General features: G+C 34.4%; 1 long non-coding RNA gene across 1 annotated transcript; it reads left to right on the top strand.

Annotated features, from left to right (window-relative positions):
* Positions 1-266: 266 nt before the first annotated feature.
* On the top strand, positions 267-2,961 carry LOC147567795 (uncharacterized). Its single transcript, XR_015230869.1, has 2 exons — positions 267-1,866; positions 2,024-2,961. It is a non-coding gene; the product is annotated as an uncharacterized LOC147567795 (long non-coding RNA).
* Positions 2,962-13,333: the final 10,372 nt, after the last annotated feature.

Consider the following 13,333-nt stretch of genomic DNA (forward strand, 5'->3'; position numbering starts at 1 on the left):
GATTAGTTAATAGTTAGTAATATGCTCAATTTATACAATGAGATTTCTTGTTTTTTTGGTAGTTGCGTTGGAGAAGCATCTTGAAGATGATAAGAAAGAGGTGAAACCGTTTAGTTATGAAGGACTAATTGGTTAGCTTATGAATCAACTCTATGTTTTATTATTTACGACTCTATACATCATGTCCAGTCAACTGGTTTTAGCGTTTAGGCAATATAAGCATAATTTTTAAGCTACGAGAAGCCACTACCTGTTTTTTGGGATTGTGAATTTCTAAATAAAAGATAAGAGTTACGCCGGATAGCTGCTTCATGTTGATGTTCAAGTGTGAAGGTAAGTTTCGGGCATTTTAGCTCTCTGTAAGTTCCTTTACTTGGTACAAAGGAATAAAGGATATCTGTCACTTCCTCTCTTCATCTTTGCTACCAATGGTTAATTTCGTAAAGTTGTTTAATCAGGAGCTTGCAGAGAACTCCCGACACGCTTTTGATGCACTATCAATACAACACTTCGAAGCAATTTCTTTGATGCTTTTGGATACACTTTTAGATGTATATTAGGGCGATACTTTTAGGTGCACTTTTGAAACGTTATTCTGGGGATACTTTTATCCATCTTCTTAATTCATGAAGAAAACCCCCTACCCAAACCATTCTCAAGACTACCGAGCCCTCTCGAACTAGTATTAATCTTTCACTCACTCAGAATAGAAAATCTGTGACTATATCGTCCCAACTCCCAAAGACGGATGTGGTGGGACGAAGTGACAATTCTGTGTGGTATGATTCTCAGTAGGACAAGAATTACCTTGCTCCGATATGAGTTGAGAAGTATCCTGGATGTCCCCTATAATATAAAGCTAGTCTTGTTTCACTTTTCTCTCAGTGTCAGTTAGTCCATCTTGGGGATCAGATACATCGAGGTCACTTTGCAGCTTGTAAGTCTGCGCATCACGAAAGCAAGGAGGAGAGAAGCTCTCCTACTTGGGTCGCTAGCATTTGTGATCTGTTGTGAACTTCCCAAGATGCCTCAGGTGCATTCTGACTTTTTTGCACTTTATGTAGAGCTTTTGGGGCACTGTCGCCTTTGGTGCACCAGCAAGAATTTTTGGTGTACTTATGGTGACACTTTTGGGTCTGCTTTCTGGCCAACACTTCCGTAAAGCTAGCGTTTGGGGAGCAATTTCTAGTTAACCTCTAGGTGATTCTTCCCGGGAATTGCAGTGATATACTTAGGTAGTTTTGGTGATGTTTCTTGAAGGACTTCATATTACAATAAAGATATCTGTCTACTTTTATGGTTATTGATTGGCTTGAGAGGGAAGAAGAGAGGAAGGCTTGAAAGGCTTCACATCGATGTTCAAGTGTGCAGGTAATCTTTGGGCATGTTTTCTATCTCTCTGAATTTTCTTCCTAGTTCCATAATCTCATTATATATAATATTTGTTGCTCGTTTCTCTCAGTACAAGTTAAAACCATATGCTTGGTGGATGTTATCCATGATAATACATCACTTCTCACAAAATAAGTTGGCAGTGGATTTTCTATATTAAGAAATTTACTGGATCCGTCAGACATTTAATAACAAGGGGTTGGAAAACCTCCTTTCGTCACAAAATTGTATGTGCATTGATTTTATATTTTGTGTAAATCATTTCTTCACCTAGTAAGTCTGGTTCGTAGAAAGAAGACTAAAGTAACAGGAAGTTATCTAATGCAACCATGAATAGTTCAATTATTGACTCTATGTTGCATTGTTGTATTTGCTTCTTTACACCGAGGTGTTCGTAAATAAGTTCACTGTGAACAACAAATTTCAATCATCTGCAGCTGATCCTTCCAAACAAGCACAAGCTCATTGGTTAAGGTCTCTTCTGTTATATTTTGGCCTTGTGTTTGTCTTTTAATGTCGAAGAAATTTTATGGCTTGCTTGATTTTCTTTAGGATTTTCGTCCTGCATTACAAATTAATTAGAGAATTTTGACTAAGTCCATTTTTGTTATTTGCTTTCTTTTGTTAACAGGAACATGTTAAGCCTGCTTTAATCCATTTTTTCGGGTCTATAGTGAGTTGCAGTCACTATAAGCTCAACTGCCTACTAATGGTTACGTAAGTTGTAGTATTGATTAGAACTTGTTGAGCTCGGCTGCTTTAAGTCGTCTTTTACCACTTAAACAGGACTATGCAAATTCATTTTGCACTTAAAAAGATTTAGGAGACTTGACTGGGAATTTATGTACAATTTCTTCATTTTACAAAAGCATCTGGGCTTGTCCCTTGTCTATGTTCACCTATACCACATGCCAAAACCAGCCGAAGAACCTATAGTTGCTTGGACTCTTAACCCAACAGATTGAGATGCATCTTAGCTAGATTACGTTGCTTCAATTATGTTGTTAGTGGTATATCCATTTGCAAAATAGCAGTAGAAATGACAAAAGAGTAACATCTGGGAGGATGAAGAATGGTCACCGCCATATATTTTTTTATTTGGGGGTCCATATAAGAGGAAACCCATAGTTTTAGTTTGGAACAAAGTTTCCGGAGGCTTGATGTCCTTAGAAAAGAAGTATATTGAACGATGCTGAATTAGTACGAAAGAATCTCGATAAGAGCAAAGAAGTCTTCCTTCAGGTTCTTTGTTTTCTATTTCATGAGATTTTTTATGTCCATTTATCTTATTTTATAGAAATAGAAACAGAAATATATATGCTTGACAGCTTGAGGATGTTGGTACTTGGTCATTCGTCATCCCAAATTAGTACCAATCCTTCTGTATAAGGCTTCCATCAAAAATTCGGAAACTAAAACTGGAGATTATTTTGTCTCGAGGCCAGTTCGGAAATTAGAACTGTAAAGGAAGTCCGTGTGTTGCATTACTATACCTGACTCTTTGTATAAGAGTGCACTAGTTGAATATTTTGTTTCTTGAACATTTTTTGCATGATATCTCTTCTATTATGTCGAATCCAGCTAGCTTCTCAAGTTCTATTTTGTTAAATATTATCATGCCTGGGATGTATATTCTTAAAATAGTGGGGCCTCCGAGTTTTCTATTTCGTGGGATTTTCTGAGTCAGCTAGAATTTTAATAAAAAGAGATTGCAAGCGTCCTCTTCTTACCAAGGTTAAGCCGAGGATTTTTAAATGCTAGTGGATGTTGGTTTATCAGTCACACCTCAAGTAATGTAGTACCTCCAAGGCTCCAACCCACTGGCAAGTCAGTCTTCTTCATAAAAAGAATTATAAACTGGGTTAGTTATCTAATGGAATTAGGAATAGTTTTGTAGCTTTAACTGTTCAAGAATATCCCTATGTTGCATTGCTATACACCCTCCTTATACAAGGATGGCCGTAAATATGTATACTGTGAACGATATCCTGTTGATCTAAGTAAACGCTTTCACATTAGTATAGAATGTCAGGCTACAGAAGGCTTCATGAGTAAGTACTTTATGATTGATTTTATTGTTGTCATGTGTTATTAGTGTAAATTGAGTTCTCTAGATCAAATTTGAATCTTCAAATATAAAGGTTTTAGACTTTAGTTAGAGGGAATAATATAAACATTCATCTTGATGGAAAGAGATAATCGTACCTTTTAGGTTTGGCCTTGTATTTGTCTTTTTGTTGATGTCAAAGAAAGAGGTCAATAAATAGGTCAGTTTTTTCAAAATTTTCTTAACAATCTGATTTCGTACAAACCTGCACTTCGGGATCAATGATAGTACGATTGCTTTCCCTAGGAGTACATGAACTAGAGTGGTGAAATTCATATTACTGAAATTGAAGGTTACAGTATAAATCAATGGAGAGGGTCTTACAGAGGAATTAAGTACTCTTCTATCTATGAATGAGTAGGTTGGTTGATAAAGTTTGTTTCCTTCTTCCTTAAGTATTGTTATCTTAATTTTGGCAAAATCCATTTTTCTTACTGTATTTATTTTTCAGTCTGCCTTAATGGTTTCCAACCAACGTGTAGTTACATGTGTAGCGCCTAATAAATCCAATTGAGCGGATCCATCGCTATTAGCAGTCACTCGAGGGAGGCTAATATTAACATATCACAATTGAAACCCAGATGCTTGTGATATTTGCATGGCAGAATTGATTATTGAGATTTAAGAGGGAAGAAGAGATGAAGGCTAGAAAGGGGAGGCTTAATATTGATGGTCAAACAAGCATGTGAGTTTTGGTATTGCTTGAAAGACATGTTAAATAATATTAGTAGTGTTTGTTGTCTCTACGAGAGCAGGTCCTTGAAGTTAAGGTCCTTGAGGGGTATATACGCCTGGAATGTTGGTTATCCTTATAAAGGCGATATATATGCTAGGGGTAGTTGCTCAACCTCATGAAGTAAAAAGGTTTGTGTCAAAAGTTCGAAAACTAGAACAGAAAACTATCTAGCTCAAGTCAACGTTTGTGCCAAAAGTTTACTTCTAATAATATTATGTACATTTCTGACCGAGAAATTTCAGCTGAAATCGCTGTTTATGCCGAACTGAACAGTCATTGACACTGTATGTTGAATTTCATTTTTGTTGGTAAGCAAAAAATTTGGGATCATAATACTAAGCTGGAAGTCTCGTGACATGATAGATTAGCTAATAGTTAGTAAATAGTTCTCAATGATTACAAAGGGTGAAAGGGATGTAGTTATTAAAAACCTATTGATTAGCTTTTGAATCAACCTGCTGTTTTATTAGTATAATATCTGCTAAGTTCCTTTCCTCTTGCCTCTTTGGAAGAACATCTATTTATGTGAATTGGTCATATTGTTTAAGCAGTCTGTTTGTGGAGAACTCACAATATGCTTTTGGTGCACTAATTGGTAAGCGATTATGCACTTTACTCTTCACTTTAGGTGCAGTCTTGCATTTGTGGCACTTTTATACAGTGCTTTTGGGGCGCGGTAGGTGCCACCTTTGTTAACCAGCAACACTTTTAGGTCCACTCTTGTGACGCTTTTGACTTGGGTTTTCCGCTACGTTTGAGTTGGACTTTTGGCAATAGTTTGTAATGTCTGTGGCGAGCACTTTCCACTAATATTTTGGGCCTCTACATGATGCTTTCTGGAAATTGCAGTGACTTTTAGGTAGTTTTAAGTGATTTTTTGTTGAAGGACTTCATATTTTGGAAAGGTTTCTATGCAAAATTATATCCCCTAAATGACGTCAGTTGGACATTAAGGGTCTGTTTGATACGGGGGAAAACATGGATGAGAAAGTTCTTTTCGCGGAAAAATCCATTTTTCGTTGTTTGTTTAGACCAAAATGGTGCGAAAACCGATTTCTCGTGGAAGAAAAATGTAGGAAAAAGATCTGAGATATTTTCCCCTGCCATATCAACACAAATGACTCCGTTAGAAAAATTGGGTTTTCTTTCCCATCGGAAAAAAATAGTTTTCACATCAAATATTTTCACACGTATCAAATGGACTTAAGTTCATCAGGGTTTGCCGCAGGTACTGCATCTTAAACTGTAACGGGAAAACACCTCAAAAGTATTGTTAAAGTGCTTCCACTTGCGTTGCAAATACTGCAAAGCGTTTCAGAATTTGAAAATGGCTCACTTGAGTAGTGGTAAATTAAAATCATGGATTGGCGAGAAACTTAAGTAGTATAGAATTTTGTGGAAATCTATTGACATTTCAATTGATTTTCATAGATACTTTTGAGGGTAGTCAATCGATACCTTTGCGGACTTTCATGGACTTCGTCCATCGGTATTTTCATTGACAATGAGGAGTCCATGTTTTCCATCAATTGTCAACGATATTGTCAAAGACAATCTTTTGAAGTTGTATAGAATTTTGTGGACTTCTATTGACATTTCAATTGATTTTCATAGATACTTTCATATTCACAACAAATACGTAATATAACTTTTCGTAATAAAATGGATCAATAATTAAGATGATATTATATCATATAAAATAAATTACTATAACATTAATAATAATATATTATAATATAATATTAGTATATAACAATACAATAATATATTATCGTCATAGTATTGGTGTGATTTTGGGCCATTGAATTTCCTTTACCTAAGTAAGGAGGGCCGATCAGACCTTGCATGTTGCATCATTTATCCATGAAGTACCTAGATATTTTCAGATATATATGAAGATAATTTTGAAATATTAGTAAAATTGTGTTATTTCATACGGTGATAATAACAATAATAACAATAAATATTCACCAATTATCTATTTACAAACATCCAAATATCCGTAAAAGAACGAAGATATGACTTTGAAATAATAGATAATTTTGAAATATTAGTAAAATTGTGTTATTTCATACGGTGATAATAACAATAATTAATAATAATAATAATAATAATAAATATTCACCAATTATCTATTTACAAACATCCAAATATCCGTAAAAGAACGAAGATATGACTTTGAAATAATAGCAAATAGTATTTTGTTGCCTCATATGATAAGCTAAAATAATATTATAACATATATATACATATATATATATATATATATATATATACTAGGGTATAGCTCGTGCCTCCGGCACGGACAAATTTATTAAGCACTTCATGATGCAAAATTTGACAGTAAGTATGAAGCACATTTTGCTTTAGTTGCCTCACCTTGATTAAGAAATCCTTGATTACTTCTTTTATCTCCGTTTAAACATTATGATCAATTTCATATATTGCGAATTTTATATTCCTCAAACAACACCTATCAATTCCATTAAGAGGTTATATTGAAATCAATATTTACAGAACCCATTCAAGATGCAAACATCTATTTTGTCAAAAGAAAATTACACTAAAAACTATAAATTAGTAGAATATAAAATTACTGATAATCTTCTCATCCTGAAATTTGTAGTCAGATTTGTGTCGAGCATATTCAAGCAGATGGACTAAAGAATCACATCTCACCATCCCGAGGAACCCCACTTAGCAATATGTATGTGATAACCCCATCACTCAGCCAACAAATCTTGGTTGGAGGGGCAGGAGGTTAAGTTTTCCACCTTCTATGTGGTGGGTTCGAGGCACACTAACAATACAAAAAAAACCATCAATCAAGGATCACATGCTAGACCACAATCCAACGTAACATTACCGAGGGCAACATAATGACTACCAACCACATCATAAGAAGTTTCCCTTGAAACTGCACATTAGAAATAACAAGTTAGATTTCAATACAGATTATATAATATCATCAATATCCGAAACCTAGAGTAAAGCATATAAGAGTACCAGTAAGCATACAAGAAAGAATATAACATCTGTTGAAACTTCGTAGGCATATAATTTGGTAGATGGACAAAACAGTAATTCACATATTGGTTGATAAGATTTCTTCATCGACCTAATTAAGATTGCAATAGTTAACATTTCTAAACTGGGTGATACAACTATCACAACAGTAAAAAGCTAAAACATGCATTGTACTATAGATTTTTTCCTCTACAGGTCATATAGATTTCTCTTTTGTTCGGAAGTGCTATAGAAGGGTTATTGTCACTGACTTGTGATAGAAATATATATGATACTTTAAATTTCTCATATTTCATGACCAACGACCTGCTCTAAATTTTCTTCGTTATAATTGATAGAAAGGAAACAAAAAAAATATAAAAATATTCAATTTGACCAACCCTGCTTGAATAATAGGTCCTAGGTTTGATTCTCACATGAAGTCGAATCCATAGTTATTAAACTTGAGGGAGTTTCAAAATTGGGTTTTACCTTCTCCAATTTTTGGAAAGAATCAACTTTGAGAGGGGATCGTCATTAAATGGCTTCGGCAACAACAACAATGAGCCAGACAGGCCACCCGTCAAGAACTTATTCTCCTTCAAGATGTGTGCAAACTACTACAAATGTGTGTGAACTACTTTTGAGCAAGGACTCTGACAAACTGCACCACATTTGGATGTCGCACCTTCTCTACCAATGCCAACTCAAGTTTGAAAGCATTTCTGCCCAAGATAAGAAAATATTATAAACAGTTGTCTGTAACAGGCAAATTTGGTAAAATAATCAGTGGAACAACTTTAAGAAAAACCATCTTGATATCATATCATATCTATGTTGAAAAGCACATAACACATAATCAAAATGTTGAAACAGAAAAGTGAAATGGGTAGTCCTAATTGGATGGAAAGTGTACGGTTCCATCTTCTCCCTTTCAAATGGCAAATTCAAATATGCTCGCTAAGAGAAGAGTAACAGAAAGCTATTAACAAAAACCACCGCTAACTCCATAAGTATTATGCGTCGAAAACTTATGAAAGCGCCCCAGAGGGAGCCTATTTTAGGTGTGATGCACAACTACAGAATAACCAATATAAGAAGAAAGGGACATATTAAGTACGTAAATTACATCTAGATCAGTGTAGCCGTCCTTATCAAGTATGTTGACAGCAACCTTTGTCCCATTCCGTTTAGCTGTTTGATATGAATTCTGCAACAAAACAGACGCCTTCAATCCATCTTCCAAAGTAGCTTAGGGTGATGCTTGAATTATAATTAGTACGTGTATTCAATTATGATAAAAACAGCAAATAAAGTAATACCCTAAATGATTTTATGTATTGAAAGAAATGAGAGCATGCCTTTGAAATACCATTACCCTTCCGTAGTTGTTTTCCATTTCTTCTCCAGGATTTGCTACAGCCATTGGTGTTTCCTGAACTTCTACAAGGTATAATGGAGAAACATTTAAGAACCAAAGCTAAGTAGAATTTGTTTTCCATTTTATGAGAGCAGAAAAAAAAAAGATAAGAGAAGTTTGAAGCATTACCGGAACTTTGGCTCTTCGAGCACTCAATATATTGTAAATTTCTGAGTTCCCTGGACCTTGGCATCCGCTGCAGCCTATCAGGAGGAGAAACTCCTTTACAAATATTGTAATGACGTACAAATATCATGTTGAATATATTTAAAGTAATTGCTATTTTCTAATATTCACACAATATTTGTATTTCAGCTCCATGGACGTCCCAGCAGTAGATAAAAAAAAGATGGGGCTCTACTCAAATAAAGAACAGGAAAAAAAAGGAAAATAGCAAGAGCTACTTCTTCATCACTTCTGGCAACTCCTTATGCAAATAGGCAAATTTGATGAATGTTGAAAAGTTAATTAGAGCTAGATGCTTTAGTAATTGAAATATTATTTAGGTGCTAAGAAGGCACAAAAACTACACCGAAAAGCATAAAAAAAAAAGTTTACATTACAAGAACTATGTTATCCTAAGCATTCAACATAACATTTTAAGGAATATCCTCAAACTATCTAGTCGGCATTCCCCAAAGATAAATCAATGATTTAACCGACATAATGACCCTTTTGATTAAGCAATCTGCTTCACGGAATGATCGATTATTCCTTTCTATCCGGAAAGACCGTATGTAATATGTTTTTTAATCACAAAACTCTATTCCTAATCAAAAGGGCATTCCAAATCATGTCTCTTCACGTGAGCAAACACAGGAACATAAATGTAATGCGATGATTAAAGGGGAGAGTATACATAGAATTAGCACCAAGTAAAGACAAACTGGTGACTATATATGCAATAACCTAAAGCAAATAAGATTGAGACTTTCAACTCCCAGTAGATGTTCCACTCTCTATAACACAATAACACAATAAGTATTAACATGTACCCAAATGAAATTTGATTAGAGCAACAAAATATCAAAAATCTCAAATCAATATAATGAAACAACAAAATAATGCAGAAAAGATATCAGTAAGAAATTTAACTAAAATGTGAAACTCTAAATCTGAAGCAAACTAAAATAGGCATATAAAAATACAAATTATGTATTTAGATGGGTTTAACTGTTGAAAAGGGTATTTAAATTCCGCTAACGAAACCGAAAAGAGGCATCTCCATTGAATAAGATGCAATAGGAGGAGAACAACCCCTATAATTTCATGTAAATATAATGGAAGAAAGAACAAAAACAGATGAATAAATCTTAATCCATTCCCAATTGCTGATTTCAAATCCATAAGCATGGAAAGGTTATTGAAATGGAAGAAACCCCTAGAACAAAAACATAAAGAGGAGTTAGATATACGATTTACCTGCTCTGTTCCCCGTCTATTTGCAAACTTAAACTGATTCCAGTTGTGGTGAGGATTCCTTTAGAAGATCTCAAATAAAACACCCTAAAAGAGAAATGACCAGTAAGTTGGGGAATGAAGATAATTCTGAAACCCTAAAAATTAAATAGTTAGTGGGTAACTTACCTTCAAAAATCATGCTTAAAGTTCAGAGGAAGACGAAGAAGCATAAAACTCAAAATTATGAAAGTCTGGAGTTTACCGTTTTCTTCACTGTAACCATTTTGCAGCCTCTGGAGAGAAAAATCCCTATTTCTATTAGAGAGATGACAGGAAAACGTGGAAGATGATCTACCCAGTAAAGAAAGAAATCTGATAAAGATTGTAACGGTTGGCGAAGTAATGTCGATTCGAGAGAGGTGCAGAAGTTATGTCGATTCGAGAGAAGGATGGCCATTGAATATTGACCGAGAAACAGAAACGGGTTGTCACTTAAACGGTTGGTAACTAAAACGTCTGGGCTTCTCCTTGTCTTCCTTTTCATATGGGTAAAACATCGAGACAATGCTCGAAGACCATTTAACATAATGAGAGAGAGATGAGTGTGAATCAGACCTGTCTGAGAACTACTAATGCAAAACCGACGAACGATCGCAGGAAAAGTGGAGGGGATACTCAATTAGAATAGCCAGAAGATTGGTCTCAATCTGTTGCCATAAAAGGGAAAGAGTGAGAGAAGAAGAATCCTAACAAATTAGAAAAACAGAGGAAAGAAAAGAGTGAATCAACCAATTACCAGTCATTTGTTCTCAACCTATTGTTAAACATATCGATGACGAAAAATGGAGTAAGGAGATTCAAAAGTAAATATATTCAAACTACCAAGTAAATAATCTTCACCATGTGGAAGTAAATCTATTCAAAGTAGTATCTCATCTTCGTTGGACGCATGTTTTAGTTGGCAAAAAAGTGTGTTCTGTATATTATTTTTGTTCTACACTATTTCAATTGCCTTGAAGCAAACCATTAATGACATTGTTAATCAAATAAAATGATAGCCTCAACACCTTTACTAAACAAACTCCTTATTAATTTAACAAATGGAAAGATATAAAAGCTAAATAATTCTCCTAAAAAGATTATTTGGAATAAAAAATTTCAATATTTGTCATATTCCTCCTTCAAGCTGTTTCCAAGCTATTAAGGTCAAATTAAACTAACCGTGCTTCCAACTTAACTTATTCACTATTAACTCAACCCTTATCCATCACAACAACTATCAAATATTATCGAATTTTCATTAGCCATCTGCCTTTAATTCCTTTTATTGAGGAGAAAATATTTTGAAGTCATACAAACATGAGCTAACCTGGCTTCATACAAATCAGTGGCATTAACGCGAGCATGCTTCTTAGGTAAGAGCTCAAAGAACTGCACCCGTCACATCATTTTTGTACAATAACATATGCCCCGTATGACCCGGGGCATTCGCATCACGTCCATGCTGATAAATTTGAAGTGAGAACCTCTACAATTTCATATTCTCTCGAAGTATTCAGAGAAATAGTAACTTCTTCAACAGTATTTCACAGAAATTTCAAGGCATTCACACATTACTACCAATTATATTATATTTATTTGAATTACTATCTAAGACAAACTTAGGTAAAGAAAATTTCAAGGCAAAAAATTTGGAATAATTTCAATCCTAAACTACAATTCATTGAATTTTAATGGAACATATCAAGTAAAGCTCAAAAAAGTTTCTTCCAATACAAATGCGATTTATTTCTACTCTACTATTTTAAAAGAAAAAGGCAAAAAGTTTGATTTTCTTCTTAAGAAAGTGTACCTGGAATTTTATTTCGGCAACCCGCATGATAAATATCCCATTTGAAGTATGGTGTTTGTCGTTTCCCCTCATACGACCTGGTCAGATTTCAAGGTACCTCTCCCTCTGAAACATCAGAATATAAAATTTTCATTTGAGTGATAATAATATGATTTCATTGCACCTTCAAATAGTTGGAAGTTAAATCTAATTCACTGAAAGAATAATTTAGCATTTAATGTAGTGAATAATCAAAGAGAGATCATCTTTAGTTTTGAGGAATGAGGAATTGTAAATAGACCGTATCTTCTTAACATCGATGAAAACCTAAATGCGAAGAGAAGTAGCGAAATATCCTCCCGATTAAAAAATCTTTAAGAATGGCCTAAACCCACCTCAAATATGTAAACAAAAGGCTTAACCGTAAAATCAGCGAACCAGTCAAAATTTTCTTATCCTTAAGTCGCATCATGGGAAATACTGACAGGACTAAGCATCAACCCTCACTTGATTTTACAGATCTGAGAAGAAAAGATGAGATACTCACAGACAATATCTTACTCATGATAGATATCATGGGTATCAAGTGAGGAAGACGAGATGACGAAAAAGGATATGGAAGGCATAAAGTTTTTTTTTTCAAAAAAGTGATGAATAGGGGGGTAGAAACTTCAGATGATATGTTGGTGTGATGAATGTATGAAATTGTTTGGCTCTTGTTAGAATCCAAACTGGATAAAGAAGTCATTCTAGGTTTTCCATCAAAATCCGACCTGCTTCCTTAAAGTATGTAAGAAAGGTACCTTTTGAAGTTAAATGCCAAAATCAGCATTTCCCAAAATCTTAGAAGAGCAAAATGCAAGATAAAGGTACAAAGTTCAACATCAGCAAACATTACATTTGCCAACAATCATGGATAGTGAAAGCAAGCCCAAGATACAAGCTTTTTAATCACCATCGAGGAGATTAATGAAGAGATTAGTAACTGAAGAAAACGGAAGAAGAGCGAAACGAAAAATAACTATAGCTTATCTTTTTAGACCGAAACAAAATGTTAGAACCAAATGACCATTATAGTCAGCTGATTATGAACCCGGGGTATCTGATTAAAATAGAGCTAAATGAATCAAGTAAAACCAAGAATTTTGGCAGATAGATATATCTAAAGACCAACGAAGAAATCTTCAGCCCACATAACGCTAACTTAACCTACAAATAACGGAGTTTATACCTTGATATATACACAACTTGAATATATTATAGTTCTAGGGGCAGAACTAAGTATAGGTTGGTCTAACAAAAAAAAAGATTAGATGGAATGAATGCAGTAATGAGCTTGTAGGCCTAATCATGCAATGCAAAATCTCTAAGCTAATAAACAGCGCAATTACGTAAAACAGAAAGTAAGAAAAAGAAGGAAGTTTGTGCGAATATCTCTAA

This window comes from Eschscholzia californica, unplaced genomic scaffold, assembly GCF_041429995.1.
Source record: "Eschscholzia californica isolate CP2 unplaced genomic scaffold, dmEscCali1.0.p SCAF_1, whole genome shotgun sequence".
In the NCBI taxonomy this organism is placed as follows: domain Eukaryota; kingdom Viridiplantae; phylum Streptophyta; class Magnoliopsida; order Ranunculales; family Papaveraceae; genus Eschscholzia; species Eschscholzia californica.